Source organism: Heloderma suspectum, chromosome 1 (genome assembly GCF_057233095.1).
Source record: "Heloderma suspectum isolate Gila_16-S chromosome 1, 16-S_ref, whole genome shotgun sequence".
NCBI classification, from domain to species: Eukaryota; Metazoa; Chordata; class Lepidosauria; order Squamata; family Helodermatidae; genus Heloderma; species Heloderma suspectum.
In genome coordinates this window covers 160697237-160724712 of record NC_139458.1, presented here as the reverse complement: position 1 = coordinate 160724712, position 27476 = coordinate 160697237, and the positions used below count along the sequence as shown (strand labels likewise).

Here is a 27476-nt window from a genome sequence, read left to right as displayed (position 1 = left end):
AGGAAACTATCCCTTTCCATACAATATTCAATGAAACCAAAATAGATAGTCAGTGACACAGTAAAGCTACTGATCTCTAAAGCAAAGTTTTCTAAAAGAGCATGTACCAGATTATTAGAGGGAAAGAGACTTCACACACACACACACACACAAGCTTTGCTAAGGGGAGAAAAGTCCATGAAAGGTCCCCCTCTCCTTGCACAGGATATAAGCCTAATACCACTGCTTACAGTGGCAAGGATAATGCAACGGCAAGAAGCCCAAGTCTTTCTCCTTTTATTGCCCGTGCTTCACAGCAGAGATAAAGCAGAAAGACATTTGCCCTTCTGCGCTGCACAGATCTGTAACAAAACCTCCAGGCATCTTGTCAGCTTGCCTCTTTTCTAACCCCGTAGCCTTTATATTCTTGAAGCAGCCGTGCAGGCCTGAATTAGAGATACTGATCAAGACACATGGATAATGCATGTTTAGTTTTGGTTGTCTTCTCTTTCAGATACTACTAGCTTAGTAGCTCTTCCATAGTTAAAAAAAGAAAAAAGGAAGAAGAAGGAAAGAAAGAAAGAAAGAAAGAAAGAAAGAAAGAAAGAAAGAAAATGAAACCTTCCACTGATGGTTCTCACAACCAGATCTCCAAGAAAAGCAGAGTGACTGAACATTAATAGGCTCCTTCTGAGTTCAAGAAATCAACTTTGCATGCTGGGATATACCAGCTGAACTGCACTTGGGCCGACTGTTGCAAATGCTACCAATCTCTGAGGTGCCGTGCCAAGACAACAAAAGAGATTTTCACTATGGCTTGTCCTAGACCGTGGAGCCACCTACAAGTGGCTAGAAGATTACATGGCTCCCTTAACCCACCTCTTAGGTTGATTACTTTCTTGTTGAGTGAAGAAAGGATTTTAATAGTTCTACAGGAAGTACATCAGCTGCTTCTTTTGGCCAGCTTGTCTGCAAGTCTTACCCAGCCAGGTAAGTGATAGTCCTACTATCAGAGTAGGACTGGGACACTGAGGTTTTTAATTTCCACTCTGGCATAAAGCTCGCTGGGAGGCCTACGGCCAGCCACTACTTCTCAGTCTATCCTTCTTCACAGCTCTGTTCTGAGCATACAAATGGGGGAGGGGGGAAGCATGTATGCGATCTCAATTTCCTTGGAAAAAAGACATCATATGAATCCAGTTCATAAATAAAAACCATCCCCTTCACCTTTATGCAAAAAAATCAACTTAGAGGCTGGACTTATGCATATTTACTCAGACATCAGTCCCATATTTCAATAGGACTTACTCTCAAGTAAGTGTTTGTAGTGTTTTTTTTTTTTCAAATCTGTATCTCATCTTTCTGATTACATCAGGTTCTGAAAATTGCAGCCAGCCATTATATCTATATAAAGGGATATCTAGAAAATTAACCATAAACCACAACATAGTAGAATGCAAAATCAGTTGTTTTAGACCTGCAGGAACACAGAAGTAATTGCTGAAAACAGCAACAAAAATATCTAAGGCAGTTGTCTTCATTTCTGAGAACTCATTGAATCTGCCTCAGCAATGTTAGTTCCAAAGGAATTCTTCCTTGGAACATTTAGGCTGTAGTCCTGCTCCTTTAAATTCAGTGGAAGTGTTGCTGTTGACTTAAATAGGAACAGGATTGCACCCTTAATCATTTTGTTAAATCCATCATATAAATATGGCATAAAGATGTTTAAACTGTTGAGCTGAGGGAGCTCACTAGCAATGTTCTGTCTTTATTCAGAAAGCAGCAGTCTGTACCATTCACCCTCACCCCAAAACTGCAAGTCACCTTTACATTAGACTCAATGGCTGGACTTGTACGCTCAGCAGGGAAAAGAAGCTATGGTGACTCCCCCCCCGCCCCCGCCCCCCACGTGCCACTCACTAGGGTAATTAGAGAAATGGTGGGTACATGAGCAGCAGGCGCTGGGCAATGAAAAGAAGCCACAGCGGCTTCTTTTCCTCCGCTGATCACCCAAACCCGGTCATTGTTTGCATACTTTGCTCAAAATGCCTTGTCCACACCAGGTGCAAATTGTCAGTACAACAAAACCCCGACTCTTGGTAGCATGTAGTTAAACCCTACATTTAACTAGTTTATAACTAAACTTTCCGTGTGTTATTTATCTGTTTGTAACAGATTTTTTTTAAAAAAATTCTAACCTTAAAAATATAACTCTTTTTAGCAAACTACATACATCATGCAAACGTAACTGCGGCTGAACATTAGGCAGTGAACAGATTTGTAGAGGGCTACCTTTCCTCCTAGGACCTGGGCGGAGACAGACCCCTCTCTCTTACTACAAGAAGCAGACAGATCACATGGTACAAGCCAGAGAGAAGAAAAAGGCCTACTGTGCTCTCCATGTCCACAGTTCTGTGTCTTCTCTTTTTCACCTTCAAGGTTGGGGAACAACTGTCAAGAATGACTCTCTCTGCACTTGGCCTGTGAGAAGCAGCTGGAACAGAAACTTAGCAGCATCAGGAAAGATGAATGCAGGAGAGACTAAGAGAGAGCATGGACCCAGAGCTTCACAAGCTTAAACCCTGGATGCAAAACTACACCCCTGCGTCTAATAGTGTCTAGTGGTGCTTATGCACTTTAGTGCAGAAGTCCAAGGCTCCGCACAGCAGAACGAGCCGGAGAGCTCCCAAATGCAGCAGGGCTGGCTTACCACATTTTGCAGTAAGTGAATTAGTACACATTATCATCTAAAGAGTGGGTGGTTTAAGACCATTAACCTGTAGTCTAAAATTACCTAAATGCACCCCTGATAGTGTCCTAGATCCATGATGGATGTGAAGCATTGTTTATGGGTCAGTATCTAATGGTAAACATTGCTAGATCTAAGTTGAGCGCATTACATTAAAATGAATTCACCAACACTGATATGAATAGTACAGACAACACCCTGCCCGCCTCTTTTTCCATCAAGCAATTAAAGCTATTTGTAAGTGAGCAACGTTAATTTAGAAATTATAAAATTAAGGCTAATGGACTCAATTATCACCAACATACAGGTCAGTGCCTGTGGCAATTTCTGTCCCCTTGCTTTATTTGAAAGTTTAGCATAATAATCAGCTCCATCACACATTGCTATGAGCGCTGTAAATGCTGAGATTATTTTTAATGCCCCTTCATGAACCACTTTGAATTGTTATAGGAGGACTCCGTGTATCCATTATTACTGCTCATGTTTACTGGAAAACAGCTGCAGTACAGACCCAAAAAACCATAAGCATCAGTCCAGTCAGGATGATCAGATCTATAGGAATGCTGGTGACCATCATTTGCAATCAGGACAGAGACAGGGTGAGTGCAACCCTGTTATATTCCTCCTTGATCTCTCCGCATCTTTTGTTATCATCGACAGTGGTATCCTCCTTAACCAGCTCCGCGGTTGTATACAGAAGGCACCGTATTGCAGTGGTTCTGCTCCTACCTGCAGGGTCAGCACCAGATAATTTCATTGGGTGACTGTATGTCAGCCTCAGGCCCCTAGCATTTGCACTGTAGCATGCTGAGAAGATAATCAGTATTATCTTGTCACCAATGTTGCTAAACGATTATATGAATCCATTGGGAGTGGACATTAGAAGATTTGGGGCATGGTGCCATCCTGGGCCATTTCTGTGAGACATCCGAGTCAGGTGTTGTTGTTTAGGTCTTTGATCAGTGCCCAGAAGCAATGGGTGGACTGGATAGGGGTCAATAAGCTGCAGTGGAATCCTGACAAGACAGAGACACTGTGAATGGGTGTTTCCCATGTCCAGGAATTAGGTGGGTTAGGTGTTCTGGGCAGGGTTACACTTCCCTTGAAGGGCTGGGTTTGTAGTCTGGGTAGTTTGTAGCCTCGAACCATCCTTGTCACTGGAGGCTCAGGTGGACTCGGTGTCTAGGAGTACCTTTTATCAACTTCAGTTGGTGTGCCAACCAGGTATGGCCAGATAGGGACAGTCTGGCCATGGCAAGCCATAAATTAAAATCATGCATTAGTAACCATAAGATTGGATTACTGCAATACACTCTATGTGGGGATTCCCCTGAGTCTGGTTCAGAAACTGCAGTAGTTAGATTGCTGAGTGGGGCAGTCTACTGCGACCATATTACACATTTGCTCAGGGAACTGCATTGGCTGCCAATATATTACCGGGCCAGGTTCATGGTAATATTATTGACATATAAGGCCCTAAACAACTTGGGGCCAGACTACCTGAGAGAGTGTCTTTTCCCATATTAACCTACCTGTTTACTGAGATCTACATATCAGGGCCTCCTGCTTGTCCGTTGCTTGCACAAGTACATTTGATGGCAAGCAGTTGGGAAGGCCTTTTCTGTAGCGGTGTTGCACCTCTGAAAGTTCCCCTTTAAAACCACTCAGAGCTGTTTTTCTGTAACAGCCAATTTTGCTGCATCACTGAGACTTCTTGGGTGCTTTTCAGTCATGCTTCGTATTTAATTAATATGGTGATACAATGTTTATCCTGGTTCACATAACACAGGGACTATCCAGAAAAGGAGAGAATTAGCAATCACTGATTTCTAAAGAGCCAGTCATATGCCTAGCATGGCCATTCATGGACCTGAATGTGAAAGGCCACTACCAAGAAGAAGCCTGTTCAACCAAAACCAGAAATATACTTAAAAAGAAATATTACAAACCCCACCTGAGAGGGATATCATATGAATCTAGATGACCTACAAATGCATAAATCATGTGCATATTTCACACATTCACACTTTCTATTCTTAGAAAGAACTATAATAAAACAAATGCAATGTGTTTCATACATATTAGCAGAATGCAGTGAGCATAATCAAGAGAAAGACACTTTGGGAATGACTGTAAGTGCTAAGTTATGTACAAATGGTGTACTCCTACTAATGAAGTGAATGGGATTCCCACTGGTACAGGAGCTCCCTAGCTATAGTACAGAACTTAGGACTCTGAATCAGGACAATTTCCACCCTCCTGTTAGCCAAGGTATCCATCTACAATCATGTTCTCAGGGGCTTCAACCACCACAATCCTTCTCATCATTAAACAAACCCCAGTTTAAATCTCCAGCCCCCTCATAGGCAAAATAACAAAGCTAAACCAAGTATATACAAGTTATATAACAGTCTCTTGATCATCTTTGGTTTTTTTCCTGTATTAATTTAGTCTTAGACCACTGCAGAAACTTGAAACCACTTCTGAACAGCTGCAAATTCACTAGCCTCTTTATTCAAAGAGAATTAATTGCTGTTAGTTGGCACCTTACTGGAAACTTGAAAGTTTCTGTCAATCATCACATTTCCTTGAAGGAAAGCATTAACTTGATTTTATCCAGTCTCCCATCTCTGCTCCTCAAAGGAGACAAGCTTATTGTAAGACATACAAACTCATTATTTCCAACAGATAAAAGCAGAAAATGTAGTTAGCCCCAATAAATAGAGGCCCTTCTGTTGATGTTTCATGATTTTCCACCAAAAAGTACAATATCCAAAGAACAAGTTATAATCTATGAAGACTAAACTTGAGTCCATTATAAGACACTAACCTTCTGCACCATATCACTCCACAACCTTGATTTTTTTTTTGAAGTGGAGAGAAAATAAATGTGCCAGCTTTGTTAGTGCTCCCAAGAGCACAGAACAAAGTGCTATTGTTATGTTATGGACTTCAGTCAGGATGTCCCAAATAGCACTATCATTAAAAAAATGACAGGACCTTAAAATGGTTCCAAATGGGAAAGGAGGCCTCAAATAGAAATTAAAACCTCCTGTGGCCATGATAAAGGTCAGGAGTATCTATCCTGGAAGGGATTCCAGAAAGTCCTGAATCACGTAAAGAAATAATTTGGCGAGTAATTTTGAGAAGTGGTTACTCGTTGAGAAGAGAAAGACAAACACCCCAGGATATTTTTGGCTATGGTAAAATGGTTTCTAGGTAGCCTGCTCAGCACCATACCTTTGCTTCATTACAGTGCAAAGACACCACACACAAGGGAATCTACCTGTACGTATATGGCTTAGGTAATTAAAATCTGTGAGAAAGTGGGGTTTGGGGTGAATAGTTTAGAAGGGGTAGGTAGGTAGGTTAGGACTAAGTCTAGGATGGTTAATTAATAATATATATAACTCTTCTTGTGTTTAATAAGATTTCATTTGTTTTATTATATAGATATAATCCCACGTGTTGGCTTGATTAACACTTTCAATAGAAAAGACTATTTTCCTGTTACTACTCCTGTATTGGTTAAAGAAAACTAGTTAATCTATTGGGTGTCTCCTTGACACAAAAAAAGGGCTAAGGTTTGGGATTCAGTGAGGATAACTGGCCAAAACTGAGGTAGATGTCCTGGGTTTTTTCTCCCCAGTTTCTACAGGTGGAAACTGGAAGGAGAATAACCTGGAGCAGGAACTGTTCCTGCTACACACAATAAGTGTGTATAAGATTGCAGCATTAGAATGCAACAGCCTTCCTCAACTTGGCATAGGAACATAGGAAAGTGCCTGATACTGAGTCAGACTATTGTCAGCACTGACTAGATTTTTTCCTGCCCTGCCTGGAGATGCCAGGGATTGATCCTGGGACCATCTGCAAACAAAATACTGAACTATGGTCTCCACTAAGCAACATCCTCTGATCCTCCAGATGTTATGGACTACATCCTTCACCAGTGGCCATGTTGCCTGGGGCTGATGGGAGTTGAAATCCAAAACATCTGGTAGGTACCACATTGGTGAAGGCTGCAATACAGGATGCATATAGAAAGCAATCTAGCATTGCTAGCATCATGTACACTGATACCGATATGAGACTTCCCTTGTTCATGGAGCTGGACTCTAAATTGCTCCACTCATGCACAAGAAAGATATCAGCAATCTCAGACTAACCCCGAGGTTTAGAGATACACAAGAAATCTTTAGGAAAAACCCCCAAGGAGGCGAAAAAATACCCAAACAGCCGCATATTAACTCACTGGCACAGAATATTTGTGAGGGAAAAAAACAGCAACAAGTGGGAGCAGGGATGGGAATAGATCGGAGTGGCAGGAGAGGTGGGAACCTCCGGCCCTCTAGATATTGTTGGACTTCCATAATTCCTAACTGCTAGCTCTGTTGGCTGGAGCTGATGAGAGTTGGAGTTCAACGACATCTGTAGAACCAGAGGTTCCCCTTTCCTGATAAAAAGGTTAGAAAGAACCATTTTATCCTGAATAGGTCACTTCCTGGTTCACACTGAAATGCTATTTTGAAACATCTCCAAGGATGGAAGAGAGAGCTGCCCAATAGACATTAGTGGAGAAAGTAAAGAATTTAACATAGCTACGACCAAAAACAAGCGCGTCAAATAAATATTGCCAACACTTGCAGCAAAGAGAAGAGTTCCTGTTCTAACACAGTTCCTATTTAGTATAAAATATTATTAAAACGCACACCCTATTAATGTAAATTCCAAAGCAAATACAGTTCATTGTCCCCAAGTTGCAGATAAGACAGCGATGTTGCAGGAAGAGAGTGCCTTATGACAGCCCTACAGTGTAGTTCACACTGAATGCTGCAGGTCAGACTCTGAGCAGTTTACAACAACCCTGCAGTGCTGTCCAGAGATATCAGACCCATATAACAGGTCAGAAGTTGGACGAAAACTGTGAAAGTAGCTTACAAAACAATCCTGCCATGTTATCTGTTGTTTTTATCCCCACATTGCAGGGTGGGTTGAAGCAGCAGTATGCAACAACCTATATTGTAGTTCACTATTATACCCCTATTGCAGATAGAAGGACTGTGCTGAAAGAGAGTAGTTTACAGCAACCCTGCAATGTAGTCCACTGTTAATATTGCAGATCAGAGATATAGCTAGTTAAGGGAGCAATCCTATGGCCATTAGTCAGTGGCTAGACAGCCATAGGATATCTGGTTTTCTGGAAACCGACCTCAGAGCCCGTGCTCTGAGGCCGGTTCCCGAAGAACCGACCTTCCCCCACTCCCATGCTCCCCATGTTCCACGCTTGCTAGAGGAGCAAGGATCGGCCAAAATGGGGCGTTCCCTGGGGGGCATTCCGGGACAGGGAGGGTGGCAATGCCTGTACGACACATCCAATGATGTGTCGGCAGCCTCCTCCCCTGCTCCGCCCTCCCACGGCTAGACAGCCACAATCAGCTGTCTAGGCAAAAATTGCAGGGCAGGAGAAGAGCGGAGGGAACGATCCCCTGCATGCTTCTCTCGCCCTGCATTGGATAAGTGGTCGCCTCTGAGTTCAGAGGTGGCCACCTATCTGCATCGGATTGCGCCCTAAATCTCCCCCTCGGATTTCCTCCCAGCCAGCACTTAATAAACTCATCACACTTTTTAAACATTTCAAAAATAAAATAAATCATGCATGTGAAGACAGGCACATGTTAGAGCAGGGGCTCCTGACTTTGATGCTAATTTTTGTTTTTCAACCCGGTTCACTATAGGCACAGGAAACATACACATGCCAGAATCACACTAACATTTTGTTGTGGAGCCCCACATGCCTATTTCTTTGAAAATGAAGTTGGGCCAACAAAAAAAGTAGCAGTTTCTATGTATGCAAAGGACCGTCTAGCTATACAGATATATATCCATTTATAAATTTAAATAATTTTTATTTTATGAACCTCCAAACTTTTCCTGCAAGATTCCAAGACCTACCCAATGTTGAGGGCATAGAAACCAGAAAAGTCTATACAACTACACGTTTTGTATGGAGACAGAACTTACAGGTTCACATTGAACTTCATCCCCCACCCCCCAACACACACACCAAGGTGGTTTGTTTTTCCTATTTCTGGTTTGTTCTCCCACCCATTTTGCCAACCTTCAGAGCAGGTTTCATTTTCAGGCTACTCTTGCTAGGCACTTCTGTTTCAGGGCAGATGGCTACACAAACAATTAGGGATAAGCCACAGTTCTGGGTTCACATATCATGACAAGCCATGGTTTAAATAAGCCAGATTTTGTAAGCCGACAACAAACCATGGGTTCTATTTGTGGTTTATAGCTGATTAACAAACCATAGTTTGTTTGCGGGGATGGGTTCAGACACAATGACAAGCCAAATTTCAACAAACAACACAATGGCTTTGTGCTATTGTGGACCTGGCCAGTGTGTTGACTGTAGAATTTACATCTATGGCTAAGAGCAGCTGAACTATGGAATATTGAAATTGTTAGTAAAAAGAAAGAAAAGAAAAACCTGGAGAAGGAGAGAAAATGGAATTTGCCTGTTTGATTCTCTAACAGTTAACCTGGAAGTAGGGATGTACGAAAGGCCCTTACCTGAAGCCGAAAGTTGATTCGCGGTGGGGGGGAGGCGCTCCGTCCCTCCCCCCGAAATTCTGGCAAGGGGGGGAGGCGCCCCGTCCCTCCCGCCGCGAATCCTGTCCTGCCGGGATGCAAATGCGTTTGCGTCCCTGCAGTCAGCAGTGATAGGCTACGTAAATGTTTACATAGCCTATCACGGCTGACTGCCGGGATGCAAATGCGTTTGCGTCCCTGCAGTCAGCCGTGATAGGCTACGTAAATGTTTACGTAGCCTATCACGGCTGAGTGAAAAAACAAAACAAAACATCGCGCCCATGGGCGCCGCTATTTGCGTACGCGTGGGTTTGTTTTTGTTTTTTCACTCATCCGTGATAGGCTATGTAAACATTTACGTAGCCTATCATGGTGTTTTTTAAAAATCTAGCCGTGATAGGCTACGTAAATCTTTACGTAGCCTATCATGTTTTTTTTTTTTTAACTTGGAAATGGCGGCAGTGGCAGCCGGTCAGAAGACTGGCCGCCGCAGCTGCCCCCATCGAACCGCCACCGGAGCTTCCACCGCCAGGGACATTCGCACAAGGTAAGTCCTGTCCCGGGGGGGGGGCGGGGGGGCAGACCGTTTCTCCACCAATTTCGGGAGGCCGAATGCACTGGCATTCAGCCTCCCCGAGATTTGTGGAGAAATTCTCTGACATCCCTACCTGGAAGTAAGCATTAGGCAGGAAGCAAGGGATGTGTACCAAGAGGTTAAAAAATATTCCTCCCAGCAATATGGCAATAAATACCTCAGCTTCAGGTCTGGCAGCCAGTCGCTAACTCAAATCCCATGGCACTATATAGCACAGTAGAAAAGAAAACAAGGTGGCCCCTCTGCACACCCCAAACAACACTACAAGGTTCCTTCCAGGCAGGCTGGAACCTTGAACAGGAGCAGTACTGTTAGGGGATTGGAATACACTGCAAAATGTTGTTTCAAGACCCCACTTGTAGAATTCTAATTGCAAACTGCAGTGAAATTAATAACTTTTCATTTTCACCCCAGTCTGTTATCCAATGCTTTGTTGTTTTCTTTGCAAATATCTCCTGGGCCTGTTGTCTAGGGTAACATCAAGGTTAAGATGATTAAATGCAAGTAATTTAGTTAACAATGATTAATGCAGAAACAAACTGGGGCTATGGATCTATTTGCATAGAAACCAATAATCTCCAAGAGCTGTTTCAGTTTTTCATGTATAGGGGGGTTGGGGGGAATCTAGAACTAAGCTTTCTAGAGCAGATGGGCTTTATAGGGTTTCCCCGCCTTTTTAAATGAAAGCCACCTAGAAACTGAGTCATCTTCTGCATGCTGTGATGAGTTTGCCAGCCACTTTGCAGACACAGTCGTTCGTATTCACTTCAAAGTGGGGGCTGCCATTTCCAAACACACTCAAAGTTTACTGGCTCAGCTTTCCCCTTGTCCATTTGGGCTGGTTTCAGTAATCGACTCCTACTACATTAATAAGATGGCCACTTACTAATTGTTCAACCCAGTGAAAGCCATCCGGGCTGGGATCTTTTAGCAGCCCAGAGTTCATGAGTCACTCTGGAAAGGCCGGAACTTGTCTTAAATATGCAGCTGTTTAGTCAACTCTCAAAATCTGTGGTATGGGTGCAGACTCCTCTAGGTACCTATTACCCTATTACCCTGTTTCCAAATTTCTTTTTTTCCTCTCTTTTTTTTTTGCAGGAGGAGGCAGGGAACAAGGATTTTCAGCATGCTTCTCTTGCTGTACGCAGTAATGTACCAGAGAGATAGTGGCAGCTGTTTACCGAGTAACATCAATTCCTCAATTGCTCCCATGTTGCATTCACTGGGACAAAGTCAATGAGTCTTTCACTGAGATATTGGGAGTCACAGGGTGGCAGAAGTCAGGTTTTGCTGGCTCAATGCAACAGTGCCCTCAAATGTATCCCTTTACTGTTCCCAATAGGGTTAAATGGCAACCTGTCACTACTACTCCAAGGTAGCGATGGCCTATACTGTAGGTGCAGGTCTATGACTCTACATGACTGCATAAGAGCCAGTGTGGTGTAGTGGCAAGAGTGTTGGACTAGGAGCTGGGAGATCCGGGTTCTAGTCCCTACTCGGCCATGGAAGCTCACTGGGTGACTTTGGGCCAGTCACAGACTCTCAGCCCAACCCACCTCACGGGGTTGTTGTTGTGAGGATAAAATGGAGAGGAGGAGGATACTGTAAGCTGCCTTGGGTTCCTTGCAAGAGGAAAAAAGGCGGGGTATAAATGCACTAAATAAATAAATAAACTACATGTGTGGTCTTTCCAATCTCACTCATCAACCATTTGCTCTGCAGACTACTTTGTGCTTGCGCCTAGTGAGGTATTTCTTGAATGTGCAGCACTATCAGGATTTGGCTTTTTTACCACCATTTTGAGCTGCCCTTGACTTCAGATTCAGAACAGCCTGCCCTTCAGACCTCACAATGCTTCTTCAACCATTCAGACACAGGTCAATAACATTAAATGTTATTGACATTTAATGGTGCTTTTGGAGCAGCCTACATTGCGGACGTGTTTAGCTTCAGGATCACTGCGGACGTGTCTAGGTTCAGGTCTTTGTGGGAAGTCCATCTTCCAAGTGCTTTCCTAAAACCTATCCGGATCCAAAAACCGGGATGGACAGGGCCAAACTACACATTACACTAAACACATTCACTCCCAATTAAGTGTACAGTGCCCCAAACTGGATCAGGACCACTATACTTGGAGAAGGGAGGTTTAAACCTTTTCCCTCACCTGCTCCCCTCTTGATATCCCCTCCTTGTCACAGAGAAAAGTTGGTTGGAATAAATGGAGGTTTTATTTCTTTTAAAAACCCATGTGTGCGTGTATGTGTCTGTGCACATGCATATTGGAAAGTAAACAGGTAAGGGGGAAGGTTTAAACTTCCCCTCCCCATGCATGGCAGTCCTGATCCAGATCAGAGCCCTGCACATGTACTTGTGAGTAAAGAAAAAGGTGGAGGGGCTGCTGCATGCAAATATGTAACGTAACATGTATTTTGACCCACAGTCAAGGCAAAAAATTGTCAGGTTGGCCTGAGTGAAGCTATTTATCTGAGACATGGAGTTGGGTGGCAAAATATTAAACATGATTAGTCCAAACTGGATGCTAAAGAACAGTGGCCAGTTCCCAGCACCAAGAAACAGGTCCAATCTATTCTTACGTTACCTGGGGGGTGTTTCCACCAGTGATTTACTCTGAGCCTCTGCATGTTGAGGTTGTTAGGGATACTTGACGTCATGGCCATCCAGCAGCCACTGCAGAGCTTATCAGGGCTTAAAGTCCAATTCTTTTCCTTAAGTCAGGTTCTCCCCAGTATAGTTGCTGTGTGCCACAACCCCTGCATTTAGCTCGGATATGCTAGCCCTGCCTAGGGGTGTGCCTTTCACTGCGACCCCGGCCAAGAGGTGTTTCCTCCCATTGTGCTGAATGAGGCTTGCCCTCTCAGTGACTACAGAAATAACAGACAAGCCCCTCACATGTTAAAGCCCAATTCCGTAAGTGCGATTAAGCATGATCTTGAGGCTCCGATTCATTGCCTTAGGAAGTAGCTACATCACAGCTCCCTTATAGAGATTCTGTGCATTAAAATGGGGGCTGGTTTCCACCTCTTTCCCACAACAAACCCATTAGTGTCTCCTCAGAAGTAACTCCCATTATGCTGAATGAGGCTTGCCTTTGAATGTCCACATCAGAACTTACAGAGATTCCCGCTCAATTGAAATAGCACTGGTTAAAGCCCAACTCCTTAAGTGTGATTAAGTGTGATCTCAAGGCTCCGATTCATTGCCTATGAAGTATGCTCTTCACAGCTTGGTTATAGATATCCTGCGGGTTACAATGGGGGCTGGTTTCTGTCTTCGTGTTTACTGCTCTCTTTCCCACAACAAACCCATTAGTGTCTCCTCAGAAGTAACTCCCATTGTGGTCAATGAGGTCCTGTGGGTTAAAATAGGGGCTGGTTTCTGTCTTTGTGTTCTCCTCCCTCCTCTTTCCCAGCACAAGTATATGTGTGTCTACAATGCGAAGTAACTCCCATTGTGCTCAATGAGGCTTGTTCCTGAAATGCAGGTTTCTGGACTTTCATGGGAAAGGAGAAAGGGGGGGAGACGGGGAAGCCTCTCTTATTGGTTGAGCAGCCCCTGCCAGTCAGATGACATTCACTCCAACCCCCACCCCACCAGGAAGTATGTTCTGTGAAGCGATTTTTACTACTGTGGAGAATCTGGTCATGGAACCCTGATTCCTTTTCACAAATCTGGTACTCCTCCATTAGTTTCTCCTTCCATTGTCATGGAAACATGGCCCTGGATACTACAGATACTTTGTGGACCAGTTCAGTTACCTAAATATTTCTCTCACTGATCTCTGTCAGAATCACCTACCTAAGAAAGTAGCCTGCACTGAATTTTCTTGCCAGCAGGCTTTTGACTATATCAAAGGCAATCTAACTTCCAATCTCTTCTTTAGAGGACATGATTTTTAAAAGCCCATCACATAGCTACAAGCAGACCCAACACTCCAAGGTGTACCTGAGGAAGAGAAACTTCTCTACAATTGAAAATGATAATCCTTTCCTGCCCTATTTGCCTTTTGTAATTAACACACTGGGAAGGGTCTGCTAGATAACATCCCATTGGCTGGTCCAAATTTTACAAGTTACACTAATCCCTGGCTCCCAGGCCTCATTAGCCAAGGGTCTCAGAGTAAAATCCTGTCTCCTAAAGTGTCCATTTGAGGAAAGGAGGCTTTTCACTATGAGGAACGGGGTCAGAAACTCTTCCGGGCAAATATGCTCTCTGAGTGTTCTATATCAATCTGCAAGTATGCTAATTTTCTAACTTACTGATTTTACATGTCTTACATCCCTGCAGGGCCTAAGTCGAGATGTTCATTTTCCTTTAGATTACTTTTTAAAAAATGTGCCTGAATCTGCTGATGCTCTTCTTGTTCTGTGTTTACAAATAACAATACATTTGTTTTTAAGTGCTCTAAGCTGGAATTGTCATCACCATCTAGAGCAGCGTTTAGCAGCCTGGTGTCCTCTATGGACATGCTGGCTGGGGATGATTGGAGTTGTAGTCCAACACATCTGGAGGGCACGAGGCTGGGGAAGGCTGTTCTAGACAGACTTGCTAGTATTGTATGGCTAGTCCCAATTTGTCTAACAAACCATTGAGGTGGGACACTGGATAGGCATTTGCCGGAGTATGGAGCTGCAGTTACACCTACATACAGGTTTGGTGTTAGGGATCAGCACCCTCAGGCATTTGCTGAGGGCTGGGACCTTACAAAGGGCCCATCAGTTCACCACCCCATCTCCCCTTTAGATGGCATGGACTGTGATGACAGATCTCTCTAATACGGGATTTGAGAACTGCAACTTAGGCTACTTAGGACGGCACATAGTTTCTTCCATGTGTAACTGTCGCACGATTCCATGGCCGAATCATGTGACAGCCAGATCAGTTGAAACTTGCATCACATTAGAAATATCACAGGCAGAGCCTTTTTCGTCACCTACACCTAGTGCCCCTGAATGGGAAGAAACTTTACATGTGGTAAGGCTACCAAATCACAATCTCCAGTATAACCATGGATAGATATATTTAATTAAAATTATAAACCTATTTATAGTCCTGTGATTAGAACTGCATGAGGGAAAGAGAAGACAAACGTGCTGGCTCTGGGAATTAATGTGCTCCCTCTCCCTCTCCCGCATATCCTGTTGCTGGCCCTGTCACTTTTTGCATGTTCGAGGGCTAATGTCTGGAGTGGGGAGCCTGTCTACTTGTATAGGTTCCCTATACAATTTAGGACACTGGACAATCACGTTCTAAATGGCACCAGGAGCTACATGAGTAGAACAGGCTCCCACGGCAGTAGAGTGCCTTCGAATATATGGGGGGTGAACAGGCTGACAGTGGAGGGGGCAGAGCTAGCACTCTTGGTCCCGCTCTCCCTCACACAACTCTGATCAGGTGGGGGACTTGAATGCCCAAGTAGGCAATGCCTAATACTATCTTTGAATTAGCAGTGCTTTTGTGGAAACTTACTATTTCGAGTAACCTATCTAGATGTGGCAACTCACTGCTTTGGCTACTTGACTACAGTCCTAAAAGGGCTCTATATAAGCCCAATATGAGGGCTCATATTGGTCTCACACATCAGATGGGCAGTTCATCCCGTGATATACCCTGGTGCAATAGTATACTGGATTGGAGAAGTCAGGGATTGTTCTATTCAAAGATGGTGACATACACTGGCTGCTCGTTCTTTTACAGATAACTCTACAATCTCCTGCAAAGATCACAAAAATAGACCACAGTGACATGGTAACTGCATCAAGAATTTTACTAACAAACTCTTGTCTCCTGAAGACTGTCCTTGCACTAAATGAACTATTCTAGAATCATGAGATAAACACAGTGTGGGACTGTATTTCTTAGATTTCCTTCCATGAAGTGCTCATTGCTTTAAGAGGTGCCTGTGCATGGCCAAATGCTTTAAAGGCTATATTGGAAAGCCAAGTCTCAACCAAATAAATTCTTAACCAAGACCTCCTTAAATCCTCCAGGCTGATCTAGGTTAAAAGCATTTGGGGAAAAACGCAATGCGCATGCATGAAAATTCTGACTTTATAAACAGTTAGAACTTAAAGACACACACACAGTGAATGGATTGTCTATGAACTTGGAACTCCCCAGTGAGGACTATAAATAAGCTAATTTGACATTTCTTGCTTCAGCCAGCTCTGACTTATGAGTGTGCAAATTTTTCACTCTGAAGATACGGGAAAAGTGTATTTTCCCCATGCTTGCATAAATCAAAAAGAGCTGAACTAGTCTGATGTAAATTAAAAAAGAAATCCTCACACACTAACCTTGGGGTTGAAACTGTGTGCCATCCAGAATGAAATACTACAACCCCACAAAACATACAAGAATGAGTATTTCAACCTTATCAGTGAATACTTGTTACTGGTAATAGCACCATAGATAAGAACCTTAAATAGCATGTTTCGCTGTTCTCGATCTCTCAGAAGGTATTTTAATGAGTCTCAATAGGATTTCAAGGCCCTGTTTCCAATTTTTTTCTGAACAAGAATGCATTTTTCTTTATTTTTAAGCTCAGATTTCTTGTTGATGCCTTTTACATTTCCTGCTCTATGCCAGTTTCAAAACATACCTTTTATTTTTCATTCCCAGCAGCTTTGCCATTCCCAAATCACTCTTAATGCTAATGGTTTGATGTTGCTTTATCTATGTTTGGAAAGAAGAGTGTCACGGATAGTTAAATGGAGCCATGCGTATGGCAAACAGCTTGCAAGTAGCAAGACTTAGCTTTCACATTGGTCCCGCAGAAGGGCAGAGCAAAGGAAATGGTACATTTTATTGGACTGAAACCCAATTCACAGAATTCTTGGTATTGTATCTGGCCATTTATGTTTTTATTCAGGCCGATTAGTATGCCCATGGTGGAATAACCTCTTCTGAGAACAAGCCTTACATGCCGAAGGTCCCAAGTTTAACCCCTGGCATCTCCAGATAGGGCAGGCAAAGCTCCTGCCTGCAAGCCTGGAGAACTGCTGCCAGTCAGTGTCGACCATACTGGGCTAGGTGGACCAAGCATCTGACTATAAGGCAGCTTCTGATGTTCTTATGTTCGTAATACTCAATGCACCCTCTTCCTCTTCTCAGTCTTGAAACTGTTTTGCAGAATACTTAGATGACAGTAGCCTCCTTCAGCATGGAAGTCTGAGTGGGAAATCTTTCATGTATAGACACATGGAGACTTCCCCAGAACATGGGATCTTGACTGTAAAGGATCCAGAATTTGGTGAAGTCTGCACGTGTAGAGATCTACGTGCAAAGTCTTCCCTGCCCCAGTCATCCCAGCTAAAGCATGGGGTGGGGCTGACAGGAACTATGCAACATTAGGGCCAGAGCTACAAGCGTAATACCTCAGCTGCTTTCAAAGTGCTTTGTCCCTTGATGAGAGTAATGTCTGAAGGGGGTTTATGTCATCTAGGATTGTGGACAACAGGGATTTTGCATGTCATATATGGGCATGTGACACATGGATTACTTTCCCCACCACACTATCTTTATGCACAATTTAGATGTGTATGCTCAACTCTTCTAAAATGAGGAAGAAGTCCTGATACTTTATATTTTATATAATGTATTTTAATGGTTTTTAATTTTTATGAACTGCCCAGAGAGCTTCAGCTATGGGGCAGTATAGAAATATAATGAATTAATTAATTAATTAATTAATTTCTTCCTCTACCATTTCCAGTATCATACAGACACTGGAGAGAGCTCTGATTTGTGTCAGCATCTACAGATGAGCCCTTAGCTCAGGAAGGCCGTATCATCATGATGCAGACTGAGGCGCCCACATCAGGCAGCAGAGAGGGAGGACTGTCTATTTGCGCTGCTTCCTCCTGCCCCCACTAGGAGGGCCTGCTACTGCACTTCTGCCTCCAATGGGTGCTCTGGAGAGCCCTGTCAGCTGCTTTCTCACTGTGGCATTTGGTGCAGTGAGAGAGGGGCTGGTGGGGCTCTCTAGAGCAGCTGCTCACATCGCATCCACCCTTCCCCTTAGCTTTGCTGCAGCCATGGGGCTTCAGCTAGCAGAACACTAACAGGATCTAGCCAGGCAAGCTGTTGTGAGAGCCCTACAACCAGGTAGGGGCACTGGTTGGTGGCGGCAGTGGGAGGAAATGGAATGAGGTGGCAGTGGTGGGTGTTCTCGCCTCAGGTGACAGGACGCTTTGGGCCAGGGCTGCCTTAGTTAAAACATCTGCTTACCCCTATTCACTTTTTTAACTGGAGTCCACCTTGGCCCTGTACATTTAACAACATATACAACAATTTAACAGGTGGCATTTCTCCTACCAGAGAGGCATTTCTCTATGTCCAGCTGACATCTAAGGTGTGCTCAGTGGGAACATGAGAGAAGGCCTTCTCAGTAGCTGCACCTAGGCTCTGGAATACTTCCTAGCGAAGGCCCACTTTGCCTCGTCTCCATTGACCTTCTATCAGAAAGAAAAGGCCTTCCAAGGTGATTTGTTTTTCTGCCGCTGTTTTGTCAATAGCTGAAGTTTTTTTTTATTTGCTTTGCTTTTATTTAGTGGTTTTAGGGACCGCGGTGGCTTAGTGGTTAAGACGCTGAACTGCAGACTGGAAGGTCAGCAGTTCGAGACCCGAGTGCTGCGTGACGGAGTGAGCTCCCGTCTTCAGTCCCAGCTCCTGCCAACCTAGCAGTTTGAAAGCAAGAAATTGCAAGTAGATAAATAGGCACCGCTTTGGCGGGAAAGGTAACAGCGTTCCGTGCACCTCGGTGTTCAGTCATGCCGGCCACATGACCACGGAAGCATCTTCAAACAGCGCTGGCTCTTCGGCTTAGAAACGGGGATGAGCACCGCACCCTAGAGTCAGACACGTCTGGTTGGGGACACCTTTACCTTTACCTTTTTTTAATGGTTTTAATTGTAGCTATATTTGGTTTTATACTGTACTGTATTTGGTTTTATATATTTCTATTATTCGCAGGTACTTCACTATTGTTGCTTTTAAAGGTGACAACGCTAGTTTGCCAGCTGTAAATACATGGAAGACATAAGCAACAGCAACTGAGCAGAGAAGCAATAGACCTCTCTCATCACTATCTTCCTTTATGGTTAGCCAGTTAATCTCCAATTAGTTTAGTCATCTACAAAAACTCATTTCCTTTTGGGTTTACTTTTGTTGTGCAGACTTTCATCAAAGTTTCAGGTGAAAGGAAAACTGATCAAGTGGCTTAAAGAAATCACTTGCTATGAAGCTTATTTCCATAATAAAACAAAGTCTTTAATCCTGGGCTTGAATATAATTTTCAGCCAGGCTGTGCAATTTACAAGTTACACAAAGCAAAAGGACGATTAAAAGTGTCTCTTAAATTACAGAACAGATTCAAGTGCTAATTGTGATTATAATTTTGCCATTTAGCTTAGGGAGGTCTACCTGTGAAAAACTGGATCCTGGCATCTCTGCCAATATCTCCTTTGAGGCGTTGCAAGTGAAGATTACAAAACTTGACTATTCTTCTACTAAATTTAATATTCCCTTGTTTCACCACAACATATTCTATTCTTGCCTTGGTACTTTTGTGCACTGCTGCCCCCTTCTGTCTGAAATGAAACTTCAAAGAGCAAAAAACCCTTCCCTGTTAACTATCTTATAGACCAGGTTAGGTCTGCAAACTAGGTCTTAGCAAGGCAAGAAGCTAACTAAGCTTTTTGTTGTTGTTGTTGTTGTTTCTTTCTTAAAGTACAGACATACAGTTTGTGTGAAATCCATTTGGACAGTGAGCCAGAAAATAAAACAAAGGCAACTTTTTATGTCCCAGTTGTATCTTACAGAAAACAATTCTCATCTTCAGAAAGCAGAAGCTGTAAACTCAGTGTGTCAAACCTTTGCTGTCCTAAATCTAGGAATGAAAGAAAGCAAGAATTCAAGAGATCCATCCTAACTCAGTAAATCCCACTCGATCTTATCCCATGTCTGATGTACTTGAGTTTTTATACTGATAAATATTTCATTCATTGGAGAATAAGATCATAGAGGAAGAGGAAGAAGAAGATAATCTTTTTTCATATTCAAGTTCTAAATGTTACGAACAGTTTTCTGTTCAGGACTGTTTTCAATAATATTTACCTGCTTCTGTAGTTCACACAAATGATAGAAATGCTGGTAAAATTGTTTTGGAACTCTGCTACTTTGGGATGTAGGTGGGGAATTACATGATTAAACTCTTCTCTGTGTCAAAAATTGACTTGCAGTAACAAACCTAGTATACCAGGGAAAAGGCCAAGCTACAGCTTTTCTCTCTGACATCTAGTTTTTCTATGTGCAGATGTTTTTAATATGGAGAACTATTCAATCATGCAATGTATCAGCTTTAGGCTCCACTTACCTGGGAGTAAGCATCATTGAAATGAATGGGACTTACTTCTGAATAGACATATATTAGGATTGTACTCTGTTAGTCTGAGGCAGTGCAGTCTAGGAACAGTTTTACCAGTTTACCTGAACTGTGCCTTAGATGTGATTAATCCAAGGCCCATGTGCTTTTCAGAATAGCTTTGCCAAGCCCATAAAACTCTGTTCCTGCCCAGCACTTTCTCTAAAACTTCCTGGTTGGGAGAGTCTTTGTGCACCTGGACAGTGTCACAGTGAGTAAAGCTGCCAGCTTAAATGTGCCATTAGTTTTTTTCTTTATCATGGTGTTCCATATTCATTTCTTGTTTGGAGTAGGGACATTCCCAATAATATTATAGAGCTAAACTGTTTGTCAGGTAAAACTGACACGTAACAACCAAGTTTTGTGCAGACATATTAAGCTGTTGCCCAAAACAATAATTATTAAGCACTTCAAGAATTTCCAGTGTATTATCTTTTCTTATTCTATATCCAGAGTGGGAAGTAAATATGGGAAGCGAGAAATCCCAAGATGTGACCTTGTTATTTTATAAGCAGTCTTCCCTCTCCCACACACCAAGCACTTTCTCTTCAAAACTCGAGAGTTTCCCCAACATTTCTTCTCACACAAGTGGCTGGGTCACAAAATAATTGAGAGCTTATCTTTTCCATGGTAGGCGACAGAAATTATTTCACTACCATCAGTGGCCTTGTGACAATGTCAGATTGACACATAAGGGTCTCCAAAGGCCATGCTTTGATGAGCAAGGAAATATGCACCTGCTGAAGCACAGCTTAAGAACGGTGAGTGCCATCTTCCAGCTAAAGCTGGGATTTTCTTACTTTAAAAGCAGAGACAATGGACAGCCTAAGGTCTCAAGTTCAGTCCCCAGGGATTCCCTTTTCATCCTGCATACAGCTTTAGCCCCAATCCCAAAGATCTCCCTGTATTATAGCCATTTTCACCCATGTCAGCCAAGACACAGGCCAAGGGGCCTTTTAACTCCTTCCTCATTGTAAACAGCAACAGATGCTTCTGCTGAATCCCTGCCTTCGTAATGAACTTCAGCCAAATAACTCTAATATTCCTTCCTTCCTTTATAAACAGTAAGACAGGTGCATATGGGAAGAGACCTCTGCTAAAGTGTTTCTGTTTGCAGAGAACAGGGCACTTAAAGAGCCCTTTGCCTGTGTCTTGCCTTGCACTAGAGCAGCCTTCCCTAACTTGATGCTCTCCAAATGTTTTGGGCTTCAATTCCCACCAGCCCAGCCATCATTGCCATTGGTCAGGAATGCTGGGCGCTGTAGCCCAAAACACCTGGAGGGCATTAGTTTTTGTGCAAAATGTCAGAGGGTTGCACTACAGTGAGAAAATGTATTTATCACTGTAGAAAATGTAGAGAATGCATTTCTCTAGCCCTGTAGCCCTTGCTCAGGTATAGTCCTATAGCCCTTGCTGCACTGAAAATAAGGTTCCAGTTTAAAAAACAGTTGTCAGTCAGGGAGCTTACATCCAAACCCCTAGTTTGTAGAGGAAAGTGCATTGAAGCTCGCTAGCCAATCTCTCTATTTATTAATTAAATTTTATTAAATGCTTTCAGAATATCCAAAGTGACACACAAATCCAACATTTTAAATTGACTTCTTATAATATAACAATACAACACAAGGAGAGAGAGATAAAAACTAAAACTAATCGGAGACTTCAAATTTGACCTGCATTTTGCCTTTGAAATCAATCAAACAAAACATTTTAATTAGCCAGAAGAAACTACACACAGATATATTCTGGCTGGAAGTCTAATAGTAGGCAAATTAGGCCATGACCAGCATGGGCCTGGCATGCAGACGAACTCAGTCTTTACTCAAGCATTTTCTCAGGCTGAGAAAATGGGTCATAGGCAGTGGAACCTCTATATCAGCCATCCCCAAGATGTGGCTGGGAATGATGGAGTTATAGCTCAACACACCAGATTAGGGAAGGCTACACTAGAGCTCTTTGTGCCACCTGATACTTGCTGAGCTCCTAGGATCCTTCTGGCCATCTATACTGATGTTTCTATAACATAGCAAACAGCAGGTCAACAGCCCTTCCCCTGGAAAACCAGCACAGTATCACAGAAAGAGAGGATGTCAGCTGGTCTTGCTGCCAGAGTTTGGGACCCCTGGCACCTGATAAACTTCCCTATGGGGAAAGTTACATCAGTGAGTGGATTTGTAAAAGCTAGGACTAGGGATGTAGAAATTGGCAAAACCTGAGCTCGTCCAGGTTCTCCGAGTTCCACCTCAAAGCTGGGTCTGACTCGTGTCTTTATCAGATTATGAGCTTTTTTTCTCTTTCCATGTGAAAATCATGAAGTTCTTGAGTGTGCATTCAAAAGTACATAATCTTCTCCCATTGGTTAAAGGACATTTGTGTGCACTTTTTTAAAAGAACATTTTATGCATATCTTTCTAATGGAAGCATTTTTAAGATATATTTCCCCACCTTCACCTTCCCAGCGAACAGCATCACCAACTCAGGAATGTATGAGCTTTGACTGCAGATTGTGCTCATATTGGTATTCGGGAGGTGTGAACGGTGTAATTTCTGGTCAAAAACGAACTGAAATGAATTTCCCATACATCCCTAGTTAGGATTTAAGAAGATGCAGGTTTTACAAGGACATATTGCAGCAAGTTACAATTTGATACCATACTATTCAGCATTATGCGATCATTAGTGCTTGGTCCAGAATTCATCCAGTAACACAATACTTTTCAAACACAACAAAATATAGCAAAGAGGCTTAGATACAGAAATACACATTACTGACAGGTCACTTAAAAACAATGTATGTTTTGCCATATGAATCAGAGTAGATAGCTGCACATATGTTAATATTTTCTTAACAACAGCATCTAAAAATCACTCTATGTCTCACAACTGAAATATTTAGCTTGCATTCACTCCTCTTCATATTTTTAAGGGTATGAGAATTAAAAAAATAATTGGTGAAGGTAGGATTCAATTGGATCTCAATTATTTACAGTTAGAATCCACATAGCTCTGCATTTATACTCTATGGTAAACACTGAATATTAGGATGGATTTGAACTTGAGAGTCTGATAACAGGAAGGCATTAAGCCACCGGCCAAAATTACTGTGAAAAAGCATCTTAAACAAAAACCAAATGTAGGCCAACAAGTTTTATAGGAGGTTTCTTTTTATGCTCTTTGAAAAGTCTTTGACTTGTCGGATGAATGCTTAGAACACATTTATACTCATAAGAACAGCCTGTGAATGAATGTGTGTTGCATGCATGCATGCAATATATTTCTTAAGCAGTATTATGAGCAAAATCAAGTATTATACACTTTGTTGCTCTATTACGAATAATTTGCATTACAACCTCTTCATTTTTATGGTAGCTGCAACCACATAAGATTGCTGTTGTAGTAGTTTGTCATCTACAGCTCAGCGCTCTAATAGCACGTTCCATTATTATTTAAAATGTATTTCCTGCTCTATTCTGTACAGTATTTTAAAATATGAGGGCTGCAAGCTTTAATCAGTTTAATGAGTAGTTTAAACAGCTGTGGTGCTCTCCCAATACAGCAGGTGCCCGTCCTAGGCAGAATGAGGAGGGGGGAACCCAGAAGTCTGTCCTTCTGGTCATCTTCTCTCTCTCTCTCTCTCTCTCTCTCTCTCTCTCTCAAAATCAGATAAAAACTGAAAGTTGTAAATACATAACGGATGAATGAACCTGCTGCTAATTTTTAAAAACACACTACCCCGAACCTTGCTACAGTTCCACACATTCCCCCCACCAGCAAAAAAACCCTCTGCCAAAATAACCGACTAGCCTGCATCCTGTTGTAGTTTTGTTCAACATCCAGCAAGTTTTAAGGTAATAGTGTTGAACGTCTTTCAGCCAGAGGGCTGAATTCCATTTCAGAGAAGGTCTCACGGGCCTTGTTTCAGTGGTGGGCAGAACCAAATGCAAAAAAAGGAGCTGGGCCAAAAGTACCAGCATATTTTAGCTTAAAGCCCTTCCGTCCGGTAATTGAGTCTTAGGAGAGGAATTTCAATCTCATTAAATGGGGAAAAACACACTCAAGCTAGGAAACCACCAAATAATCAGTGGCTGGGGGAAAGGGCATGAGCCCTTCTGTGCCTGAGGTTCTGCACCCCAGTTTGAAGGCAGTCTAGAAGTAGAATAATAATCATATCACAGCATTTTTGTTGTTCAGTAGCACTAACATGAAACACTAACGTGACGCACTGTTCAGAGTACATTAATCTGACAATCTTCAGCAATGGCTGTCTGCCCTATTTCTACTGTGTGAGAACTGAAAAATGTAAGTGATGCTTTAGCACATGGCAGGTAGGAATATATAATAATGCAGGTGCATAGTACTGACTGCACACATTAGAAAGAACATCTGTAGCTGGAGGGATTCTTCCTGGTGTAGTTGGCTAGCTTGAAAAATGCATCATGTACACTTCCAGCTGTCCAATCACTGAAATATTGGGAAATAAATACTGATGTCACTGAGCTTTGGCCTTTTATAGTTCTACTGGTTATAAGAAGTCAGTCAGGCCCTCTTTAATACGCTATTGCAGTGGATCAGAAAAAAATGTGTATACATCTTATCCAAATAAATTATAGTCCCTAATACAGCCTTGGTATTGCTTACATGACCAAAGATAAATCTAAGGTTAAGGAGAGATAAAACCAAGAGGAGAAATGCACATACTTGTGCATTCCATAGCTTCTGCATTACAATCACTAAAATTAATGGAGTTCATGAATACTACATCTGCAGATTTCTTGACAAAACAACAGGCCAAGATTTTGTATTTTTAAAACCCTGAACGGAGGGGCCATAGCTCAATGTAAAATGCATTATTTGTATGCAGAAGGTCTCAAATTCAATCCCTGGCATCTTCAGTTAAGGATAGGAAAGAATGTCTGAACCTTGGAGAGCTGTTTCCAGTCAGTGTTGACAGTAGGCCCCTTCCAACCCTATGATTCTACTAAGCAATCTGGACCAATGTTCTGACTCAGTGTAAGACAGCATCTCTAATCCTATAAATAAGACTAAAGACGTTACTTCACATGATCATGCAAAACTACTTCACTGTTCTTTAGCACCAATGATGTGAAAGGCACTGCATCCTTTCAGCAAGCACAGTGGAACTATTCATAATCCACATCTGTGCCAACTGTCCTAATGATAAATTTGAAACCCTTCAGAGAAGGACACACTGTACTACCATCACCCACATCAGACATGAACTTGAATTGTTTTACTTCCCTCGCATAGGAAAGAGCATTCACATGTAACACTAAACCATCATTTAGTGCCACATGCAGGAGCAAAAAGGAGCCCAGGTGAGGCCTCTGGCTCAGAGTATTCTTCTGTCATGTAACTGGGAGGAGGAATAAACCAGAATTCAGTTTCACTTTAGCAGACTGACACACATGTACCAGGAATCTGGTTTAGAAGAAATTCTAGAGAATTGCTAAGCAAGCCAAAAACAAACCCTGGCTTGTTTTGCAGGCTTGTTTAACAAACCAGAGTTTATTTTAAACCACACTTCCTGTTTTTCCCATAACGACAACGGAGAAATCCACTAAAGCTGCCTTCTTCAACCTGGTCCCCTCCAAATGATTTGGGCTGCAACACCCAACATTCCCAGCCTGTGTGGCCAAAGGCCATGCTCTTTGGGAATGATAGGAGTTGCAGTCCAACTCATCTGGAGGGCACCCGGTAGGGGAAGTCTGTTCTACAATGTAACTGGATGCTGGTTTACTCCTTCTCCTGGATCTACTTATAACAGATCCATGACAAGACAAATAACTACTGCTTTGCAGCTCCACAAGGGCCTCATGCAACAGCACCATGCAGATGCAACACAGAGCCAAACAAAGACCCTAACCAGCATCAAGAGTTGAGAACTGATTTATGCATATAACTCTGAATCATGAAGTCCTATAGACTTCGTTCAAACTGTAGCATGAACAAAAACATCTGCCCTGTTTCCTTCTTAACAGAATCAGATCAACAGATCAATTGGGTGTGCTTGGGTTTCACCTTGATAAATGCAGCTAATTTATCCATAACTAAGAAATAAATAAGCCTTCAAAATTTCATCTGGCACCTTTTGAGTGAGAAAATTCTTTTGAGAAATTGAGGAGAAAAATGCAACCTTTAAATCTGAAGAGTCCTGCTACTGAAAAAGGGATCAATTTCTCTCCCTGAAATAATTTGTTTCTGCATTGGCGAAATAATTAGAATCCAGTCTCCAGGATGAGAGAAAAATCTAAGTCAGTTAGCTATGTAACTGGAATTCTGCAAATGCATGCTTCCGTGGATTCTTGTTGTCTCTTCCTCTTTGCCACTCCATATAATGGAAACTGAACATCATGTACTCAGACCAACAATTTCATACCTTACTTTCCAACTGTGAAGTATCAAACAGCAGAGCCTATCCAACAAAGCTTTTAATTCACTCAACTCTCACATTCAGGTAGATCCATGGCCTCTACAAGCTGAGATTGAAAAGCCTCATTTGTATTTTATGGATTCTGGCCCAAGGAATACAAAGTAAAAATGTAACATTCTAACCACTTTATCCCTTTTCTCTCTTAATCTATTATACACAACTGTAAGAATGGAAAGTATCCTTTGTCAGACAGTTCTAATCCACTTCGGATCTGAAGTTAATAGTTTAGTGCCTATGTCTTCCAGGTTGAAGTGCAGAAAAAGTCAGGGTAAAATCATACTACAGATATTTGCCGGACAAACTGCAAAACAGAGAGCTTAAATGAGCAAGATCTGTTACACACTACAGATAAAAGCAAATGAAAGACAGAAACACCTGCTCATCCAGTCTAGTCTGATGATGCATTTTAGATGGGGAAATGCCTTCTTACCTTCAGAAACAAAGTCTGGCTCAAGGGTTGAAGGATCCCATGGCAAAGTACCATCCTGTAGCTCTCTGCCCCTGGTGCCCTTTAAGTTTCTTTTAAATACCTTTAAAAAAACAACCCCAGTGTTATAGCCCCAAGCAGCTTTAGCTGACTACCTTGGATTTGCTCCCAATGCCCTGAAAGTTGAGTTATTCTGGCTTATTGTGGAGAAAAAACAAGATGAAAGTCACAATC

The 27476-nt window shown here is 42.4% G+C and overlaps 1 protein-coding gene and 1 long non-coding RNA gene across 2 annotated transcripts in view; one reads left to right on the top strand and one right to left on the bottom strand.

Annotated features, from left to right (window-relative positions):
* The window catches only part of GPR39 (G protein-coupled receptor 39), a 199439-nt gene that overhangs the window by 96526 nt on the left and 75437 nt on the right, over window positions 1–27476 (bottom strand). The gene's annotated exons all lie outside the window — the stretch shown is intronic.
* On the top strand, window positions 331–11628 carry LOC146358356 (uncharacterized). Its single transcript, XR_014784182.1, has 3 exons — window positions 331–969; window positions 2419–2700; window positions 11022–11628. It is a non-coding gene; the product is annotated as an uncharacterized LOC146358356 (long non-coding RNA).